The sequence below is a fragment of the Polyodon spathula genome, chromosome 25, assembly GCF_017654505.1.
Source record: "Polyodon spathula isolate WHYD16114869_AA chromosome 25, ASM1765450v1, whole genome shotgun sequence".
NCBI classification, from domain to species: Eukaryota; Metazoa; Chordata; class Actinopteri; order Acipenseriformes; family Polyodontidae; genus Polyodon; species Polyodon spathula.
Window position 1 is genome coordinate 11994885 of NC_054558.1, and position 17727 is coordinate 12012611.

At 41.5% G+C, this 17727-nt stretch overlaps 1 protein-coding gene across 1 annotated transcript in view; it reads left to right on the forward strand.

Moving 5' to 3' along the window:
• Nucleotides 1–17727, forward strand: part of LOC121299468 (sodium- and chloride-dependent GABA transporter 2-like) — a 749163-nt gene that overhangs the window by 583056 nt on the left and 148380 nt on the right. The gene's annotated exons all lie outside the window — the stretch shown is intronic.

Sequence of the window (17727 nt, forward strand, 5' to 3'; positions counted from 1 at the left end):
TATGACCCGAAACATACCAGCTGTACCTACATTCTGAACATTCTAGGAGGGTTCAATAGATTCACATTGAGTGCTTTCAGCAGGGAGCTGCGCTGGTCGCTATTCATGGGACTCAACTGGTCTGACATAGAACTGCATTGGGCTAAAGAGCTTGAGGGATGTATCTCTGAATGTATTTCACATTCTGTGCTATTAATGTATTGTCATCTCCATGTTGTCTGTTATGTGCCTTGTTGTTTAATGAGGTAAGCATTGTCTGACTGTGAATATTGAGCTTCAAACACTGACAATTCATTGTCCTACACTGCTCCCCTAGTGGGAGATCATTTGAATCATTTGTTTCCATTGTTTCGATATTTCGTTTTATTGATCTGCTTTTTTATATTATTGGCTATCAAAATAACACACTTTGTTATGACAACAAAATATAGTTTCCGTCAGTTTATTTAAGTCCTATTACCACCCCTGTGCTCATTTGTAATTAGTTTAATTAATGAAGCACTGAGATCTGCTGCGGTCCCCTCACCTTGCAAACTGGCTGCTGTTACTGTGTTATTGAAAAAAAAAAAAAATAATAATAATGTTCTCTATAATTACAGAACAATCTCAAACTTACTTTCTGGCAAACATTTTAAAACAGGTGGTAGTGTCACAGCTTCAGTTCCACTTAATGCTTAATCAGCTTTATGAACCTTTTCAGTCTGGTTTTAGATCTGCACATAGCACAGGAACTGTCTTGTTAAGGTGTTAAATAATGTATTGATGTTTGATCTTTCTGGCTCTGTGCATAAGTGGTTTACTACCTACCTGTCCAATCGAAAACAGTTTGTCACCTTTGGTGGTTTTAACTCTAATATCAGTTCTGTTACGTCTGGTGTTCTCCAGGGTTCTGTTCTGGTACCGCTTCTATTCAATATTTATGTGTTCCTTCTTGGTCAAATAATCAGTCATTATGGAATTCATTTTGACAGATACAGGGGCTCTCAAAAGTATTCACCCCCCTTGGACTTTTCCACATTTTATTGTGTTACAACATGGAATCAAAATTGATTTAATTAGGAGTTTTTGCCTCTGATCAACACAAAAAAAGTCCATTATGTCAAAGTGAAAAATAAAATCTACAAATTGTTCTAAATTAATTACAAATACAAAACAGAAAATAATTGATTGCATAAGTATTCACCCCCTTTGCTATGACACACCTAAATTAGCTCTGGTGCAACCAGTTGTCTTTAGAAGTCACATAATTAGTTGAATGGAGTCCACCTGTGTGCAATTAAAGTGTTTCACATGATTTCAGGTTTAATACACCTGTCTCTGGAGGTCCCACAGTTAATACAGGAGTTTTACAGGTTTTTTTGTTTTTTGTTTTTTTGTAATGTTGGTTACAAACATTACAAAAAAAAAATGTCGGTCTATTGTATAAGCGCAATAAGGCACTTCAGGGTGTGGGATATACTCTAATATCCATTTGATTTTGTTTCTCTTTTTGTGGATCGGTATTAAGTTTGCAATTTTCCAGTCTGTCGGTACAACCCCTGTGTCAAGAGACTGTTGTATGATCTTGGTTAGTGGTTTGTAAATAACTTCTTTCATTTCTTTGAGTACTATTAGGGGGATGTCATTCGTGACAGGGGATTTGTTTATTTTAAGAGCTCCTAGTCCCTTTAACACTTCTGCCTCGGTTATGCTGAAGTTATTTAAAACTTGATAGGAACATGTTGACATGTGGGGCATGTTGTCCGTATCCTCCTTTGTAAAAACTTGTGAAAAGTAATCATTTAATATATTTACTATTTTTTCCTCGACTATGATTTTGCCATTTGTATCCCTTAGATATTTAACCTCCTCTTTGAATGTTCTCTTGCTATTGTAATATTGGAAAAACATTTTGGAATTGGTTTTAGTCTGATGCAGAGAAGCTAATACATGCCTTCATCTCATCGAGATCGGACTGCTGCAATTCTTTGTTTGCTGGAGTTTCTAAAAATCAAGTCAAAGGCTGCAATGTGTATGGAATAGTGCTGCATGGGTGCTTCCAAAAACAAGAAAGCACAGCCATATATCACCAATCTTAGCATCTCTTCACTGTTACTGGTTAAATACACAATTGATCACAAGATTTTGGTGCTTACTTTCAAGTGTTTACATGGCCTGGGTCCAACTTGCTTGAAGGCTATGCTTTGTCATTATCAGCTCCAGTGCAGTTTGTGATCTGCCAGTAGTGCCAAACTAACTGTGCCGAGGACAAGGTTGCACACGATGTACGATTTGGTCTTTTGTTCTGTGGTCCCTCGCCTCTGGAATGATTTGAGGCTTTTAAAGCTGGTCTCAAGACTCATTTTTCTCAAGTGGCTTTTTTGTAGTGTGTTGTTGTTTTAATATCTGTTTATTATTTTTATTTTACCTGTAAAGCGCTTGGAGATAATTCTAATGAAAGGTGCTATACAAAATAAATGTTATTATTATTATTATTTATTATTATTATTATTATTATTATTATTATTATTAGTTCTGTGGTTTGTGTAGAGCGCTGAACAGAGAGAGCTGTCTGTGACACAGAGCTGTCTGTGACACTGCACGGTTCTGACAAGTTACTTAAATGTGGAAAAGTGACATGCACTTCTACACTGCCATCTAGCGGTGTTTCAGTGAAACTGCATTAACAACACATTCTCTCTTGCAGTAGAAAGGTTTTTGTTCAGGCTCATCAGTGAATGCATCGCTGTGGGCTTCAGTGCACAGTAGTACCTCGCAGAGTCCAGCGCATTGGCATTGTTCACAGTCAGGTTAGCTGAATTAGCTTCAAGGTTTAAAGAAGCAGACAGTCTGGGGTCAGTGGATTCAGGCCTGTCTATATTGACTGTGCCTCCAAGAATGGAATAGGTTTGTAGTAAATATTGTGGAGATGTATTGCCATTCTGCTTGTACCATTGCAGGTATATGCTATCACCCTTGCTTGCAGTGTATCCACACTGTATTGTGGCTGTTTCTCCCTCACTGGTGCTGACATGGTCAGACAATGATGTCACTGACTCCTTCCCATAAGAATCTGCAAGGATAGAAGCAAAATGCAGCAGTTAAAAAATGTGTCTTTAAATAGGAGATTAAATACCTTGTTAACAAGGGAGCCCATGGAAGCAGAAGCAGCAAGCTGTAAGCAAGCAGCAAGATGCAACCAACACTCACACACAAAAAATCCCATTAGAATAGAAACCCAGGAAATCACATAATCACAATTTACTGATATAACCAGGCAGGCATGTCCTTAACAAGGATCTGAAATGTCTTCAGATAAGGGGTGAGTTTGTTTTCAATGTAGACACAAGATGAGATGCAATTAGAAGTTGTGTAGAGCTCAACCAGTGCATGTTTGTTAAATGAACTCTTATCTCGTACATTGTATGAAGGTGCCCAGGAGTATGTGTAGCAGTAGATTATTCTCCATTGTGCGTGGGGCTCCCAGTCTGTGCTCTGTGCTCTGCACAGGAAGTGATGTGCTGCGGGTTGCTGTGTTTTATACCCTGCAGGTGTCTGTGCACCAGGTGAGGTGTGCCCGTGGATATTGAGGCTATATACAGTACAATACATGTTGATGTGCAGGGGGATAGTTACCAGCAGGTACAGATTCATGTGTGCTGTTTTCTCTAGTAGAGTGCAGGGGATAGTTACCAGCAGGTACAGATTCATGTCTGCTGTTTTCTCTAGTAGAGTGCAGGGGGATAGTTACCAGCAGGTACAGATTCATGTGTGATGTTTTCTCTAGTAGAGTGCAGGGGGATAGTTACCAGCAGGTACAGATTCATGTGTGCTGTTTTCTCTAGTAGAGTGCAGGGGGATAGTTACCAGCAGGTACATATTCTTGTGTGCTGTTTTCTCTAGCAGTTTCTACACAGAACACAGGCTGCACTGCCATCCTCACTAGCGAGGCTCACTTTGTAGGCAGCAGGAGGTTTTTGTATGAAGTAATATAGAGACTCTCACAGAGTGGGCTTCAGAGCAAAGAAGTACGTGGCAGAGTCAGACAGCATAGCCGCAGTGATATTCAGATGAGAGGTCCTCTCTGTTTTCTAAGGAGATGCAGAGAAACGATTTTGAAACCTTGGTGGAAAGTCCTGTGCCTGAGAATATCCACTAAGTATGAGCTGTGGGGCTTGATTGGGGTCCTGAATCTACCAGAAGAGAGTCGGAGCAGTGGTTGCTGTTTCATTCTTGCTCTTAATAATGCTACTCTCACTGTTCGAGGACAATTGAATTTGAAGGTTGAGTCACTGAGTCTGCTTTGGTCATTTCTAAAATAAAAGACAGAACAAATAATGAATAAGACTGTATGAGAGCATACAGACAAACATATAAAACATGATATTATAGCACACCTATAGATAATATGAACTCCTTTGTATGTGTCAATGACTTGAACTCACTTCACATTTTCCAATAACCACTTGCAACAAAATGTTGCAAGTGGTTTATTGTATAATAGAAGTCACTATTTCTGTTTGCAATTTATTCATAACAAGAAAGTCCTGTATTCAACTTGTATGATATCGCAGAATAGACTGACGTGTTTGACAAATTGCATAACCAGTATGTATACATGGACCTACTTATGCTTAAACAGAACAGCAGCACAGTAACCCAAGTACGTTCCTGTTCCATTCTCAACACGACAAACCTCCCTCTACTGTCTGGTGCAATCTGAAGCTGGAACTGTGAATCATGTGTTTCTATAGAGGCGATGTCATGGAAACCAGTGCCCCTCCCCTACACGGTGTAATTGCTGTCCTCCATTGCCACCTGGTGGTTGTTCAGCTCATCTGCATTCCGATGATGTTCAGCAGCACGTTGCAGTTCATATTTCTTGCAGGCTGATCATTGAACGAATTACTGAGCGCATCAGTGCTCAGTAGTACCTCGCATATTCTGCACAGGGTGTGTTGAAGTGACATTGGGCTGCATTCAGCAATGTGTAGCTTTTGAGATTTGGTTTTTCCCAAGGATCAGAAAGCCTCATTAGTCAATTATCTCTGGGAATGGTTTAGGTTAGTTCAAAACTCATGTTAAAATACGACAGGGAAGTTCTCTTTAAAATGTACTAAACAAAGATGAGTCACTGCTTACTAGTATTTGGCAGTTAATGGTATGTAATCTGGGAAAAAACTATTCTAATAATTCCTCATTTTTTAAAAACTTCTGTATTTCTTCTTAAAGACTTGATCCTGCAGTCAAAAAAGGAAAATAAGTCTTTGATGTATCATAAACCTTGGGGGAAATCTGTAAGACCTCCTTAATAAGGGATGCTGTGAGTGACAGATTGATGAATAGAGCTCACTGTGCTGACCTGTGTGAGAGTTGCAATGAGCAGGGTCCTGCTCAATCAAGGTACCTGATACATGCAATGCTTTTCCATTCAGCCATTTGTTCCATGTAATCTCTATGATATGGGTAAATAAATGTTTGTATTATTGATACTTGATCAAATTCAACAAGCCCAAAATCAACACTGTCCATCCACCCAAACTGGTCAGCTACGAAACTCAAATTAGATTAAATGTATCCTTTGCTTACCATAGATCTTTAAATAAACACCCCAGCGTTTATTTACAATATTTGCCAGTAGCCCCGGCGCCCATTGGAGACCGGCGACTATTTGAGAATCACCGTTTATTATATAAGATCACTAACATCTGCAAAAACTTCCGAGGTGTTAGTAAGTTCTCCAAAAAAGGAGATAGAGTTTTGTTTTGTTTTGTAATTTTTGGTTTCAAAATTGGTGACTCTATGTTCCTCTGACAGGACAAAGAAAAACCTGAATAAACACAGGTCCCACTCTGTTTAGCACTTATTTCTGTTGTCTGTGTGTAATTGCAACCCCACACTAGAGGAGTGCTGTGAAAAGACCTGCTGAGTACTGTGGTAAATAACACCCTATGTTGCCACACACCTCTACCTTTCCTGTCACCAGACATTTTAACAGGGATGGCCACACTAAGAGGACATCACAATTTATGGGATAGTTCATTATTATGGAACTAATGCTTTCAGGAAGCAAAAAGAATATGAACTTATTTCCAAACTGGGCACTTTGGAGCCATTTGGAATTAACATTCTATTCTGAGATCATCAACATCATCAGCATTCTGGAATTTTGTTTTATATAGATGAAATCGTAGCCGTATTAGTCCAGAGATGATAGACAAACCTTTTATTGTACTAACTAAATAATGATTATTCACAAGCTTTCAAGACCTCAAAGGTCTCTTCTTCAGGTGAAAGTAGGAAAGAGAGATTGAGGTTTACATTCAAAGGTTGCATCAGAACTTTAACAAAAAGAACCCATTTGGAATCAATACAATGTAATTACATTCTAATGTAAGGATAAAAGCTGCATGTCATACTGTGGCAAAGTGCTCGCCCCTGTGTGTATTTTATGTTATATGTTGTGTGTTAATGTTGGTGTATAGTCATCGGTACATGGGATATAAACGGCTTTGTGTAACACGAGTGTTTTAAATGTATATTTGTATTTAGGCACAAGGATTGCACAGCACTTCACGTGCAAGTAAAACGTAATAGTTTGTGAGCATGGGGAATTGCACTTTATTAATTCACGTGCAGTTGTACCGCAACTCCAACTCAATGATTGATTAGCAACAGAGTCTTGGTACAGCTGCATAAAAGCTGCATTTTTCACCCACTCGGGGTTGTTGTGTTCGGTGAGTGGAGAACGGGATTGAAGACGGAGGTAATAATAATAATAATAATAATAATAATAAATAATAATAATAATAATAATAATAATAGTAGTCGTAGTTAAATATCTGCTCACCGTGTTTTGCTTAGTCCGTTTTGTTTGTCTCTTTATTGTGGCGAATGTGCCGTGTCCTGTTTTTGTTTGTTACAACCGTTTATTTTCTGTCTGTCTGTTCATTCATTAAATGCTGAGCGAGACCATTCGCTCAGCTCCACCAAACTCCACCTCTCTGTTGTTGTTTATTTCCTGGCTCTGGTCTGACGCCACCCACTCCGGCCGTCTTTGTGACACATACACACACACATATATACACACATACATAATAAAACACAAGTATAATAATAAAATATATATATATATATATATATATATATATATATATATATATATATATATATATAATAACACACACATACATACATATTTATGCAATTTATATATACAAGTACTATAGATTGTATTGAGGTAGAAAACCAGTATCCCTATTGAGTCCTTTGTTTTTTGAAGGAATTTTTTTTCGAGGAATTTTATAAATTTAAGTTCCCAAGTTCTCCTGTCTTACGTGTTTTTGAAATTGCCCTTTAAAACAAGAACCATCAGATCATGCAGATAATGGTTAGGCATGTTAAAATGGCTACCAATAGGAGTGCTGGTAATGTCATTGCTGATGACGTGTCTGTGTAGATTCATCCTTGTCCGAAGATGTTGTTTGGTTTCTCCTATGTAAGTACCATCAGAGCATTTGCTACATTTAATCATGTAGATTACATTTTTGGATCTGCAGGTGAATGATCCTTCTATCTCCAGTTTCCCTTGTGCTGTGAGGATGGTATTCTGTGTAGAGCTATGGGGACAGGTTTTGCATTTGTTGGTATTGTAGGGTTTAGTTCCATTGTGTGCATTGTTTAGGTCAGTTGGTGTTTTGCTCTGGATGATAAACTGGGATAAGCTAGGTGGTTGTCTGTAGGACAGGAGAGGTGTTTCCAAGGAAATATTGGAGAGGGTGAAATCTTCAGCTAAAATTGGGTGTAATTCTCGGATGATTTTGTGGAGAGGTCGTAGGGATGGATTGTATGTAACAACTAAGAGTACTCTATTACACACAGGCTTTACTTTGTATTCCAGCAATTTTTCTCTTAGTATTCTGATGGCACGTTCCATTTCTGTTTTGGAGAATATCCTTGTTGGACGAAAGCATCACAAAGACTGCAAATATACTTGTTTCTCTCAGTAGTTTCAGTGCAGTTTCGGTGGTAACGAATATCTTGACTGTAAATGATAGATTTATATGTGTGATGTGGCTGAAAACTAGAAATGTGGAGGTATGTGTTTTTGGCTGTCGGTGGGTTTTCTGTAGATGGATGAAGGAATATTGCCATTTTTGATGGTTATTGTTGTGTCTAAGAATTGTATTTCTTTTGAATAGTTCATTGTCAGTTCAATGGTGGGATGGTAATTGAGAGCATGGTGGAATTGGTGTAATGAGGCTTCACTTTCTGTCCAGATAATAAAGATGTCATCTATGTATCTTGAGTAAAATTGTGGTTTGTAAGGATATTGTTGGCTGATATACCATCATGGTACCATCATCCTATGCCAGACACAATGGGTCTCCCAGGATTGCCGCGTTTGTGGACTTTGGGAAGTAAAAAGTACCTGCCCTTGGTCGTTTTATGGAGATGGTGATGGGACAACAGTCTCTCATGAACTCTCATGTCTCTCACCACGCCTGCGCCAGTTCCACGGTCGCCCGTTCCGACTGTTGAGCCTGAGCCTGAGCTTGAGTCTGAGGCCATCTCAGCTTATGAATAGGACATCCTCTCTCTGCAGGCATCTGGTGATGACGAGCTTGTGCAGGAGGGACCTTCTTTCAACTCTGTGGATGAGCTGCAACAGGAACCGGAGGTATCTCCAAGGCCAGCATTTAAGGCTTTGGTTGAGCGAGCAGCTCAATGTCTACGGGTGGAATGGCCTAGAAACAAGGAGCCCTAGGGCTCCTGGTTCTCCTCGGTTAAGCCAGTACAGGACAGGGCACTGCCCCCTTTCCCCGACTGTCAGGGATGTCCAGGCCTCCTGGTCCAACCCAGTGTCAGCACCTAGTACGGTGGCTGGAGTTCAGGTTTTTTCTTCTATACAGGGAGTGGAGGGTACCGGCTTGGCAGCCTTCCCCCCCGGTGGACTCTGCCATTGCGGCCCTCGTACAGGCACCAGACATTGGACCGGCCAAGGACCTACAATGTCCTAACAGACAATGTCGGACAACAGAGACGCACCTCAAGAAGGTGTATGCTGCTTGCTCCCAAGCTGCCCGGCTGTGTCGAACATGCTCTCTGTCTATCAGGCCATCCTTATTAAGGATCTCCCTGATATGGTCATGGCGGCTCACAGACAAGAGCTGAACCAGGTCTCTGAGGCAGTCACCAGACTGGCCCAACTCACGGCCAGAGCGGAGGGCGGATGCCTTGTGGCGCTGATGGTCACCAGACGGCAACTCTGGCTTTCCCAGGCTAGAGTTTAGGAGCAGGACAAGTCCTCTCTCCTGGCTGCCCCTATCATTCCTGGCCATACCTTTGGCCCTGCAGTGGAGGAGATGCTTCAGAGGACACTGAACTCCAGGAAGGAATAAAGGCAGTATGCCCAGCTGCTTCCACGGAAGCCTGCCTTGCCTGCTAGGTCTTCCACCCTGTGGGGGCATCAGCCTCCGCCCAGGCCCGCTCATGCTCCTACGGCACACCTGGCAGCACCCGCACCGCAGCGCGATCAGCCTGAAAAAAGGGGCAACTGGTACCCTAGTGGGGGCGGCAATCGCCACCAACCCTGTGGGTTCAGGGTGTTCGACTAATGAATTATCTGGACGACTGGCTCATCTGTGCTCAGTCACAGGAGCAAACCCTGTCACATACAGCGTTGGTCACAGACCACCTCCAGCGGCTCAGTCTCAGGATGAACCTGAAAAAGTGCCACCTCACGGCAAGCCAGCAATCGGATTTTCTGGGCCTCCACCTAGACTCGGTGTCTATGAAGGCCACATTAAAAACTCAGAGAGTTTCCACAATAGAATCTTGCCTCTCCCTATTCAGGTTTAGAGAGACAGTAAGCATGGAGCTGTGTCAGCGCATGCTGGGGTTGATGGCTGCTGTCTCGCAGGCCCTTCATTTGGGCCTTGTCCACCAAAGGCCTATCCAGGCCTGGTTCAACTGGTTTGAGCTTCACCCGCAACGAGACAGACATGGCAGGCTGGTAATATCCCAGTCCTGCTTGAGAACCCTGCGCTGGTGGAGGATCCCCTCCAACCTTCATCAGGGGACAACCATGGGTCCCATCTTCCGGAGGGAAGTAATCACAACAGACCCTTCCCACCACAGCTGGGGCGCAGTCTGGAATGGTGTGGGGACGGGGCCTTGGGCCTCAACCCATATCAATGTCCTGGAACTCAGGGCAGTAGATCTCGCCCTACAGCTCTTTCTTCTGGTGGTCCGGAACAAACATGCACTTGTGCCATCATACAACACCATGGTCGTGGCATATATCAACCGCCAGGGCAGCCTGAGATCTCTGTGCCTTCACTGCATGGCGGTTCGGCTGTTATTGTGGTCCCAGCCCCGACTGGCTTCTCTTGAAAGCAGTCCACTTATCGGGTCGACTCAACCACGCCACAGATCTCTCCAGAGGAGGTCCCCTGGCCTCGGAATGGTGTGTCCATCCCAGGGCGGTGGAACGCATCTGGGAGTGATTCGGCAGAGAAGATGTAGATCTCATCGCCTCACAGGAGTCTACACACTGCCCTCTTTGGTTCTCAATGAGAGACCTCGACAGTCTGTTAGGAGTTGATGCCCTGGCCCACGAGTGGCACGCTTGTCTCCTATATGCCTTCTCAATGATACCACTGCTCCCCGCCTTCCTAGAGAAGGTCAGGGTAGAGAAAGCTACAGTGCTTCTGGTAGCTCCGCGGTGGCCACGAAGGAACTGGTTTTCAACACTGGTGCAACTCCTGCACGGCCAGCCGAGGCAGATCCCCCTGCAGGCGGATCTCCTCTCTCACGTCCAGGGCAATCTGTGGCACCCAAGCCCCTAGCTGATGCAGCTATGTGTCTGGCCCCTGAACGGGAATGCCTGTCAGCTCTAGGACTGTCATCGGCAGTTATTGCCACTATTCAGAGCACGAGAGCTCCCTCTACCAGGTCGCAATACCCATATACATGGCAGTTATTTCAGTACTGGTGTCTGGCCCAGGGCAAGGACCCAGTTACCTGCCCCATGGCAGTTTATCTTACAGTTTCTCCAGAAACTATTAGATGATGGTAGGTCCCCTTCCTAATTGAAGGTGTATCTGGCAGCCATATCTGCTTGTCACACGCACATAGATGGATTTGTTCTTTATGCAGATGCCAGTAAAGTTGGAGTGGGAGCTGTTTTATCCCAGGTACAAGAAGGTAAATACAGGGTAATAGCATATGCCAGTCGAAGTTTACGCCCTGCGAAACGTAAGGATGTTAACTACAGCTCAATTAAACTTGAGTTTTTGGCTCTAAAATGGGCCCTTACAGAAAAGTTTAAAGAGTATTTGGCTGTCTCACCCTTTCTAGTATACACTGATAATAACCCTCTTGCACATTTGAATACAGCCAGGTTGGGAGCATTGGAGCAGCGATGGGTTGCTTAACTGTCCAACTATCAATTTGAGATTAAATTCCGAGCTGGGAAGACAAACGGCAATGCAGACGTGCTGTCTAGATGGCCTCAGGTGCAAGATTACAGCAACACTGAAGATCTTGCAGTTGCACCAGCACAGGTCTGTATTCCTCAACAGGTGGTTCAAGCCTGTTTACAAGCGCTTCCAGCAGTGGAATCGGGGGTTGCTTCCACACAGATGGCCTAGGGAGAAGCAGTATTTGAAGTCTTCCCAGACTGTGGATGGAAGCAGGCGCAGCTAGAGGACCCAGGGATGAGTGCAGTGTTACAATTGAAAGTAAAAGGAAGGTTCCCTAACTGGCAAGAGAGAAATGGTCAGTCTTTGGAGGGCCGTCAGTAATTGAATTAATGGAGGAGGTTGCAAATAAGGAGTGGATTACTATGTCAAGAGTATAAGGACCCATGAACTCGTGAAGTAGTACAGCAAGTAGTGATACACACCAACTGTAAGACTTTTGTACTGGAACAACTATATGATCATGCTGGTCATTTTGGGGCTGAGAAGACATGGGGGTTAGTGAGGACAGGCTTTTACTGGACTAATATGCAGGCTGATATTCAGCAGTGGTGTGCGCAGTGTCAGCAGTGTTCTACCCTGAAGACTCCCCAAGAGCATGCCTCATTAGTGACTATCACTAAATCTGCAGCTCTGCAATTAGTTTCTATGGACATATCTTATTGATCACTGATTATTTTACTAGAAATCAGATTGCAGTTACAACAGCTAGGGCCCTGTGGCAGAACTTTATATTACATTATGGCTGCCCCTTGCAATTTCATTCTGATCAAGGTCCAAACTTTGAATTGCAGGTTATGAAGATCTGTGATCTGTATGGCGTAAAGAAATCGCATACGACACCGTATCATCCTGCTGGGAATGGACAATGTGAGCATTTTAATCGTACCTTGTTGAACATGTTGGCCATATTGGGGAGGGAGAAAAGGTACAGGTGGTCTGACTTTGTTTTGGAAATGGTACATGATTACAATAACACTGTTAATGCTTCCACATGTTTTGCTCCGTTTTACTTGATGTATGGTAGATATGCTCGTTTACCTATTGATCTGATGCTTGAATGGTCTGGGGAGGGACAGACTGTGGATGTGTGTGTACAGCAGCATAATGGAAGGAGAACCATCCTCTGTCCAGGGAAGGCCATCTTTGTGGGGGTATCGTGGGGTGGGTTTGTGTTTTCCTGGGGTATTGCAGCCTCTAGGGGGAAGACCGGCTACCAATGAGCATGAGATTCCTGGAGGAGAGGTTCCTGCCCCTACTGCATCTACAGGGTCTGCTGTTCCTGAGGCTATTGATGCTTCTGAGGCTGCTTTTGAGGGAATGTTGCCTGCTGATTTCAGGGCCTCCGATGTCATTGAGGCTGTTGCTACCCCTTCTACTTCAGTTGTTTCAATCGGACCAGCCTCCAGTGATGACTTCGCTATACAACTAATCTGGATTAAGCAATGTTAGGCCTTTGAGGTCTACCAGAGGAATTAAGCCCCTCCGATATAGGGCTGATGCCTTTTAATTTTTTCTATGCATGACTATAAATCTAAAAGATGTTGGAACTGAGATTTTCTTCTACGCACTCTTTGCTGCAAAAATACCAGTAAGAATGGAGATATCGCTTTGTTCTGGTTGAGCTAACGTGTGGACACATTTTTTTTTTCCAGGGGAGAGTTGTAACGGATGTGCAATGGATGTATTTATTAATTTTTTGCACGTAATTAGATTGCGTTTCAATGAGTGTGATTTTTTACCATTTTTTAATGTTGCACTGTCCCTTTAAACTCCAGGGAAACTAATGGTCTCCATGGTAACTGCAGTGCTAATTCGTAATGGGGTCAGCTATATAAAAACAGGTGGGGTTAATCAAATGAGGAGCTACCAGGTTCTGAGAGACTTGTGAGCTGAGAGCACGGGCCAGGGAACTACTGTATGGTAAGGATTCTAACTTTTGAAGTGTAATACTGATGTGCTGTGAATTAGCTGAAGCGCTAGAAGTCAATGGTAAACTATTACTATTCATATTGAATAGTTTGGTCCTCTCTATGTTGGAGTGGTTTTAGTGAAGTATCCCTCGTGCTCTCAGACTTCGGTAGCAATTGTATGGGTTTGATTACAAAAGAGAATGTGCACTGCCTGTATCCTGAGTTTGTAATTATGATTGTGTGAATTTCGTTGTAATATTTGAGCGCTGTATACGAATTATTTTCCTGTATTGGTGGTTGTTTTAGACTTTTAGAGTAGCGTCTTTGTTCTGATTATTCCAATTGTGTATGTTTTTACCATGTATATTTATAAGCGGCCTATTAACTCTTGATTTCACCCTTGCACTTTATCAATCTGTGTATTAACTAAAATAGCAGCTATTGGAATGGTTAGGCATTAGGCATTTTTAGGTTGCATGAAGCTTTCTGTTCATTTTATATGAAAATCACTGAATACTATAAGTTTTTAAAATGTGTTATTTAAGTGTTTGATATTTTATTGCTTGGAATTGTACTTGTGGATATCACTACTCGTTTTGTTGAAGGGTGTTATTTAAAAGTGTTTAAGATTTTACTTGTGAAATTGTGCTGTGAAAATCATTATCTTTTTCTTACTTAGAAGTGTTGGTTTGACGTTATCTAGCTTAAAGTATCCTAATACTTAGGGTCTGATGGGATCGCTCTTGGTTAACCCTGCTGTTATAGTTAAAGGTTGCTGCTATCGAATCTGCTGCTATAGGTAAAAGCTGTAACATTTTGTCTAAATAAAATCCTTGTTTTTTTTACTTGTTGTCCTCACTTTACACACTGAGCTTTCTTGATTTTTATAGAACCTGTTATTTATTCTGTCCTATAGTAGCAGGATAAACACTTGTATCAAAAGAAAAGAGAATGAGAAACGGTTAAAAAAAAAAAAAAATACGATGAGGATAGGATTCAAAACCACGTGTGCAAAGCACAATAGATTAGCAGTCCATCGTCATAACCGCTCGGCCTTAAACACTCTATTTGTTCACAGCACGGGTGTAGCAACCATCTAATCTGTCCTAAGGAGCACAATTATGCCAGTGAGCCAGAAGATTAAACAATGGTTAGCAAGAAACCTGTCCCTGGAAGATGAACGGATGTGGTTTCAGCTCTTGCTGCATCAGATAGCTTCAGCAATTATGAAGTATTAGAAAATGTTGAAAATTAAAAATGCTGTTTATCTGTTTTGCTCTCACTCTTTTCTGCAGCCTTCTGCACTGCATGAGAGATTGTAGTGTTTCCTCATGGCTTGTTAAAAATCACATCTTTGGAGACTCTAGTGCAGTGGAGAAGAGAAAATGTAGCAGACATCAGCCACATGCATAGTGATTAATAAAAAGATTTTCTCCTGACTTGACCAGCAATGTTAGATTGTTTAATCAATATCTGTATAAAGAACTAGACCTGTACCTGCAAAAAGATATTAAACGGCTGCCCAAATAAGAAACATTATTAGAGTATTCCAGTAAGATCATATATTAATCTTTATTTTTTTTTCTACACTGAAACTTATTTTAATAAGTACAACTGAATTAAATGTCAAGAAAATGTTCTTTTAACCCATTTACTTATCAAGTATACTATAAACCAACTGGATTACAATGTGGATTATAAAATTATATATATATATATATATATATATATATATATATATATATATATATATATATATATATATATATATATATACACACACACACACACACACACACACACACACACAGTGCCTTGCAAAAGTATTCAGACCCCTGACCAATTCTCTCATATTATTGAATTACAAATGGTACATTGAAATTTTGTTCTGTTCGATATTTTATTTTAAAACACTTAAACTAAAAATCAATTATTGTAAGGTGACATTGGTTTTATGTTGGGAAATATTTTTAAGAAAAATAAAAAAACTGAAAACTGATAAAAGCTCATAAAACTGTGTTTCTGCTGTCAGTGGTATCAGCCAAACGCGTCAGCGATTACATGCACTGTCAGTGCATTCATCATGTACTCGTTTTGCAGGAGATGGTTCTAAGGTGTCCATGCACCCAAATCCAGCCTTTTTACCCAAGGTCATATCCCTGTTTCATATGAACCAACCAGTCGAGTTGATCGCGTTCCATCCTCCCCCTTTTTCTTCCCCAGAGGAAGAACGGTTACACATGCTCTGCCCCGTGCAGGCATTGAGGTGTTATATTGACCATACAACGACTGTGAGGCAAACAGAACAATTGTTCATATGCCATGGTTCTAAGACTTTGGGTCAGCCGTTGTCTAAACAACGCCTTTCCCACTGGATAGTGGATGCTATTAAATTAGCTTATGAATCTGCAGGCCTTCCGCCACCAGGGCAGTTGTAGGCGCATTCCACTAGGAGTATGGCGACATCCTGGGCCCTCTTTAGAGGGGTGCCGGTGTCTGACATTTGCGCGGCAGCCAGTTGGGCTACACCGCATACGTATATGAGGTTTTACCGGTTGAACGTACTGGATTCCTCTGCTCCACTATTTGGAGCATCTGTACTACACTCTATGGCACCTCAGGATGCCAATATGGTGTTGACTATTCCACCTTAGGACAGTTGGAAATAGCTAATGTACAGGGGGGGGATAATGTTGTTCATTCTGATTCGGGACACTGGAAATAGCAGATGTACGGGGGGAGGTCAGTGTTGTTCATTCTCGTCTACTTTTAAACCCTGAATTATTCCGGTTATCTCGTGTAGTTTAATAAGCAATCGAGCTGGCGCCCCACAACCTCTGTCTGCTGTGTTTTTGTGAAGCTCTGCAGTTGTTCATTGTCACGGCAGAGTCAGACAGCTCTATCTGCTGTATTGTTAAAGGGACGGTTTTGGAAGTTGTGTTGAGAATGGCGTCAAATCTTTTCCCATATCCATCAGCATTATCTTTGTTACCTATAAAATCTCTACGAATCATATATTTGGGAGGTCCATTGAGGTATTGAATATACCAGAAGAGGTACAGGGTTGAAGTCGTTGTATCATAGGAACAGTTTAGATTCAACGCGTGTCCTTCAACAACGTTCAGTTTGATTGGAGACTGAGTGACCGTGTCTTTCACGTTGCATCCTGAAGATAAATGAATATATCAATGATTTAAATTTACTTTCTAATGAAAATAAAATAAAAACGCGCTAAATGTGTGAATACATAAATGCATACCAAAGATTAATGAAATAACAACGATGAACAGAAGGCCCTGTTCCATGATGTGTATTACCGCTGCTGTAATAGCCTACGCTTGATATAAACAATTTAGTAATGATTGTTTCAGGGGACTGAAAGGCACATGTCAAGTGGATGAGTTCTGCTTTCTACTGGTTAATGTATTTCAGAAATGGAGAACACTATTTCATTCAGTGTCTCCTCCTACAGGAAGAAGGTACTGTTTACATCCACTATCAGTTCAATTGTCAAGTTCACTTTAAATATAGAGTTAGCACTGACTGCTTGGTATTTGTAATACGTTTGAACATTTATCATTTGAGGCAATTCAGAATTCTTTAAGAAACAGTTTGATTAGTTTATTTAATAAAAAAGCTGCTAGGAACAAAATGAGCAGGCTGAGCTGAACAGCTGCCTCTGGTTTGCAATCCTTTCTTATGATCTTAATCAAATCAATATTTCTGATCAACAGTGAATGTAGTTCTGAGTCATGGGAGCAATCCACACTGTGGTCTTTTCAGCTGTAAACTTCATGTGTAGGGGCAGTTAAACGAGACACATTAGGGTCACTAGCAGAGCAACTTGAAAACAAACAGCAACAGTCATGGCAGTCCTGTTCATCTCTATAAGTCAGGCTATACTAGTAAATAGGACCAAGCAATACTGACATCTACAGTCCTTTTATGGTGTGACACCACAGAATTGTGTGCTGCTGTTGGGAGAAAAATGTCAGAACTGAAGCACGTTGGCTTCAGAAATTAAAAGAAGATTTTTCAGTGTTGATTTTTTGTTTTATGTAGCTTAGGGGCAGTTGAAATCTAGTTAACTGTCCCCTAATCATTTGCCAGAAGGTATTCAAATTTAATATGATTCAATATACAGATAGATATAAAGTTGTGTAGGGAAAAACATGTTTGTTTAGATTTGTCTTTTTTAAGCTGTCTTGAAAATCAACCATGGTGGGGAGCGTCTGTCTTTCAGCACTCCTGATGAGACCGCATCCTTTACTGCTCAAAGCTTTCAGGATAGGGTGGTGTCTATTGATCACTATTTTTTTTAATTGGCCACATATAGACTAACCATCACCCTT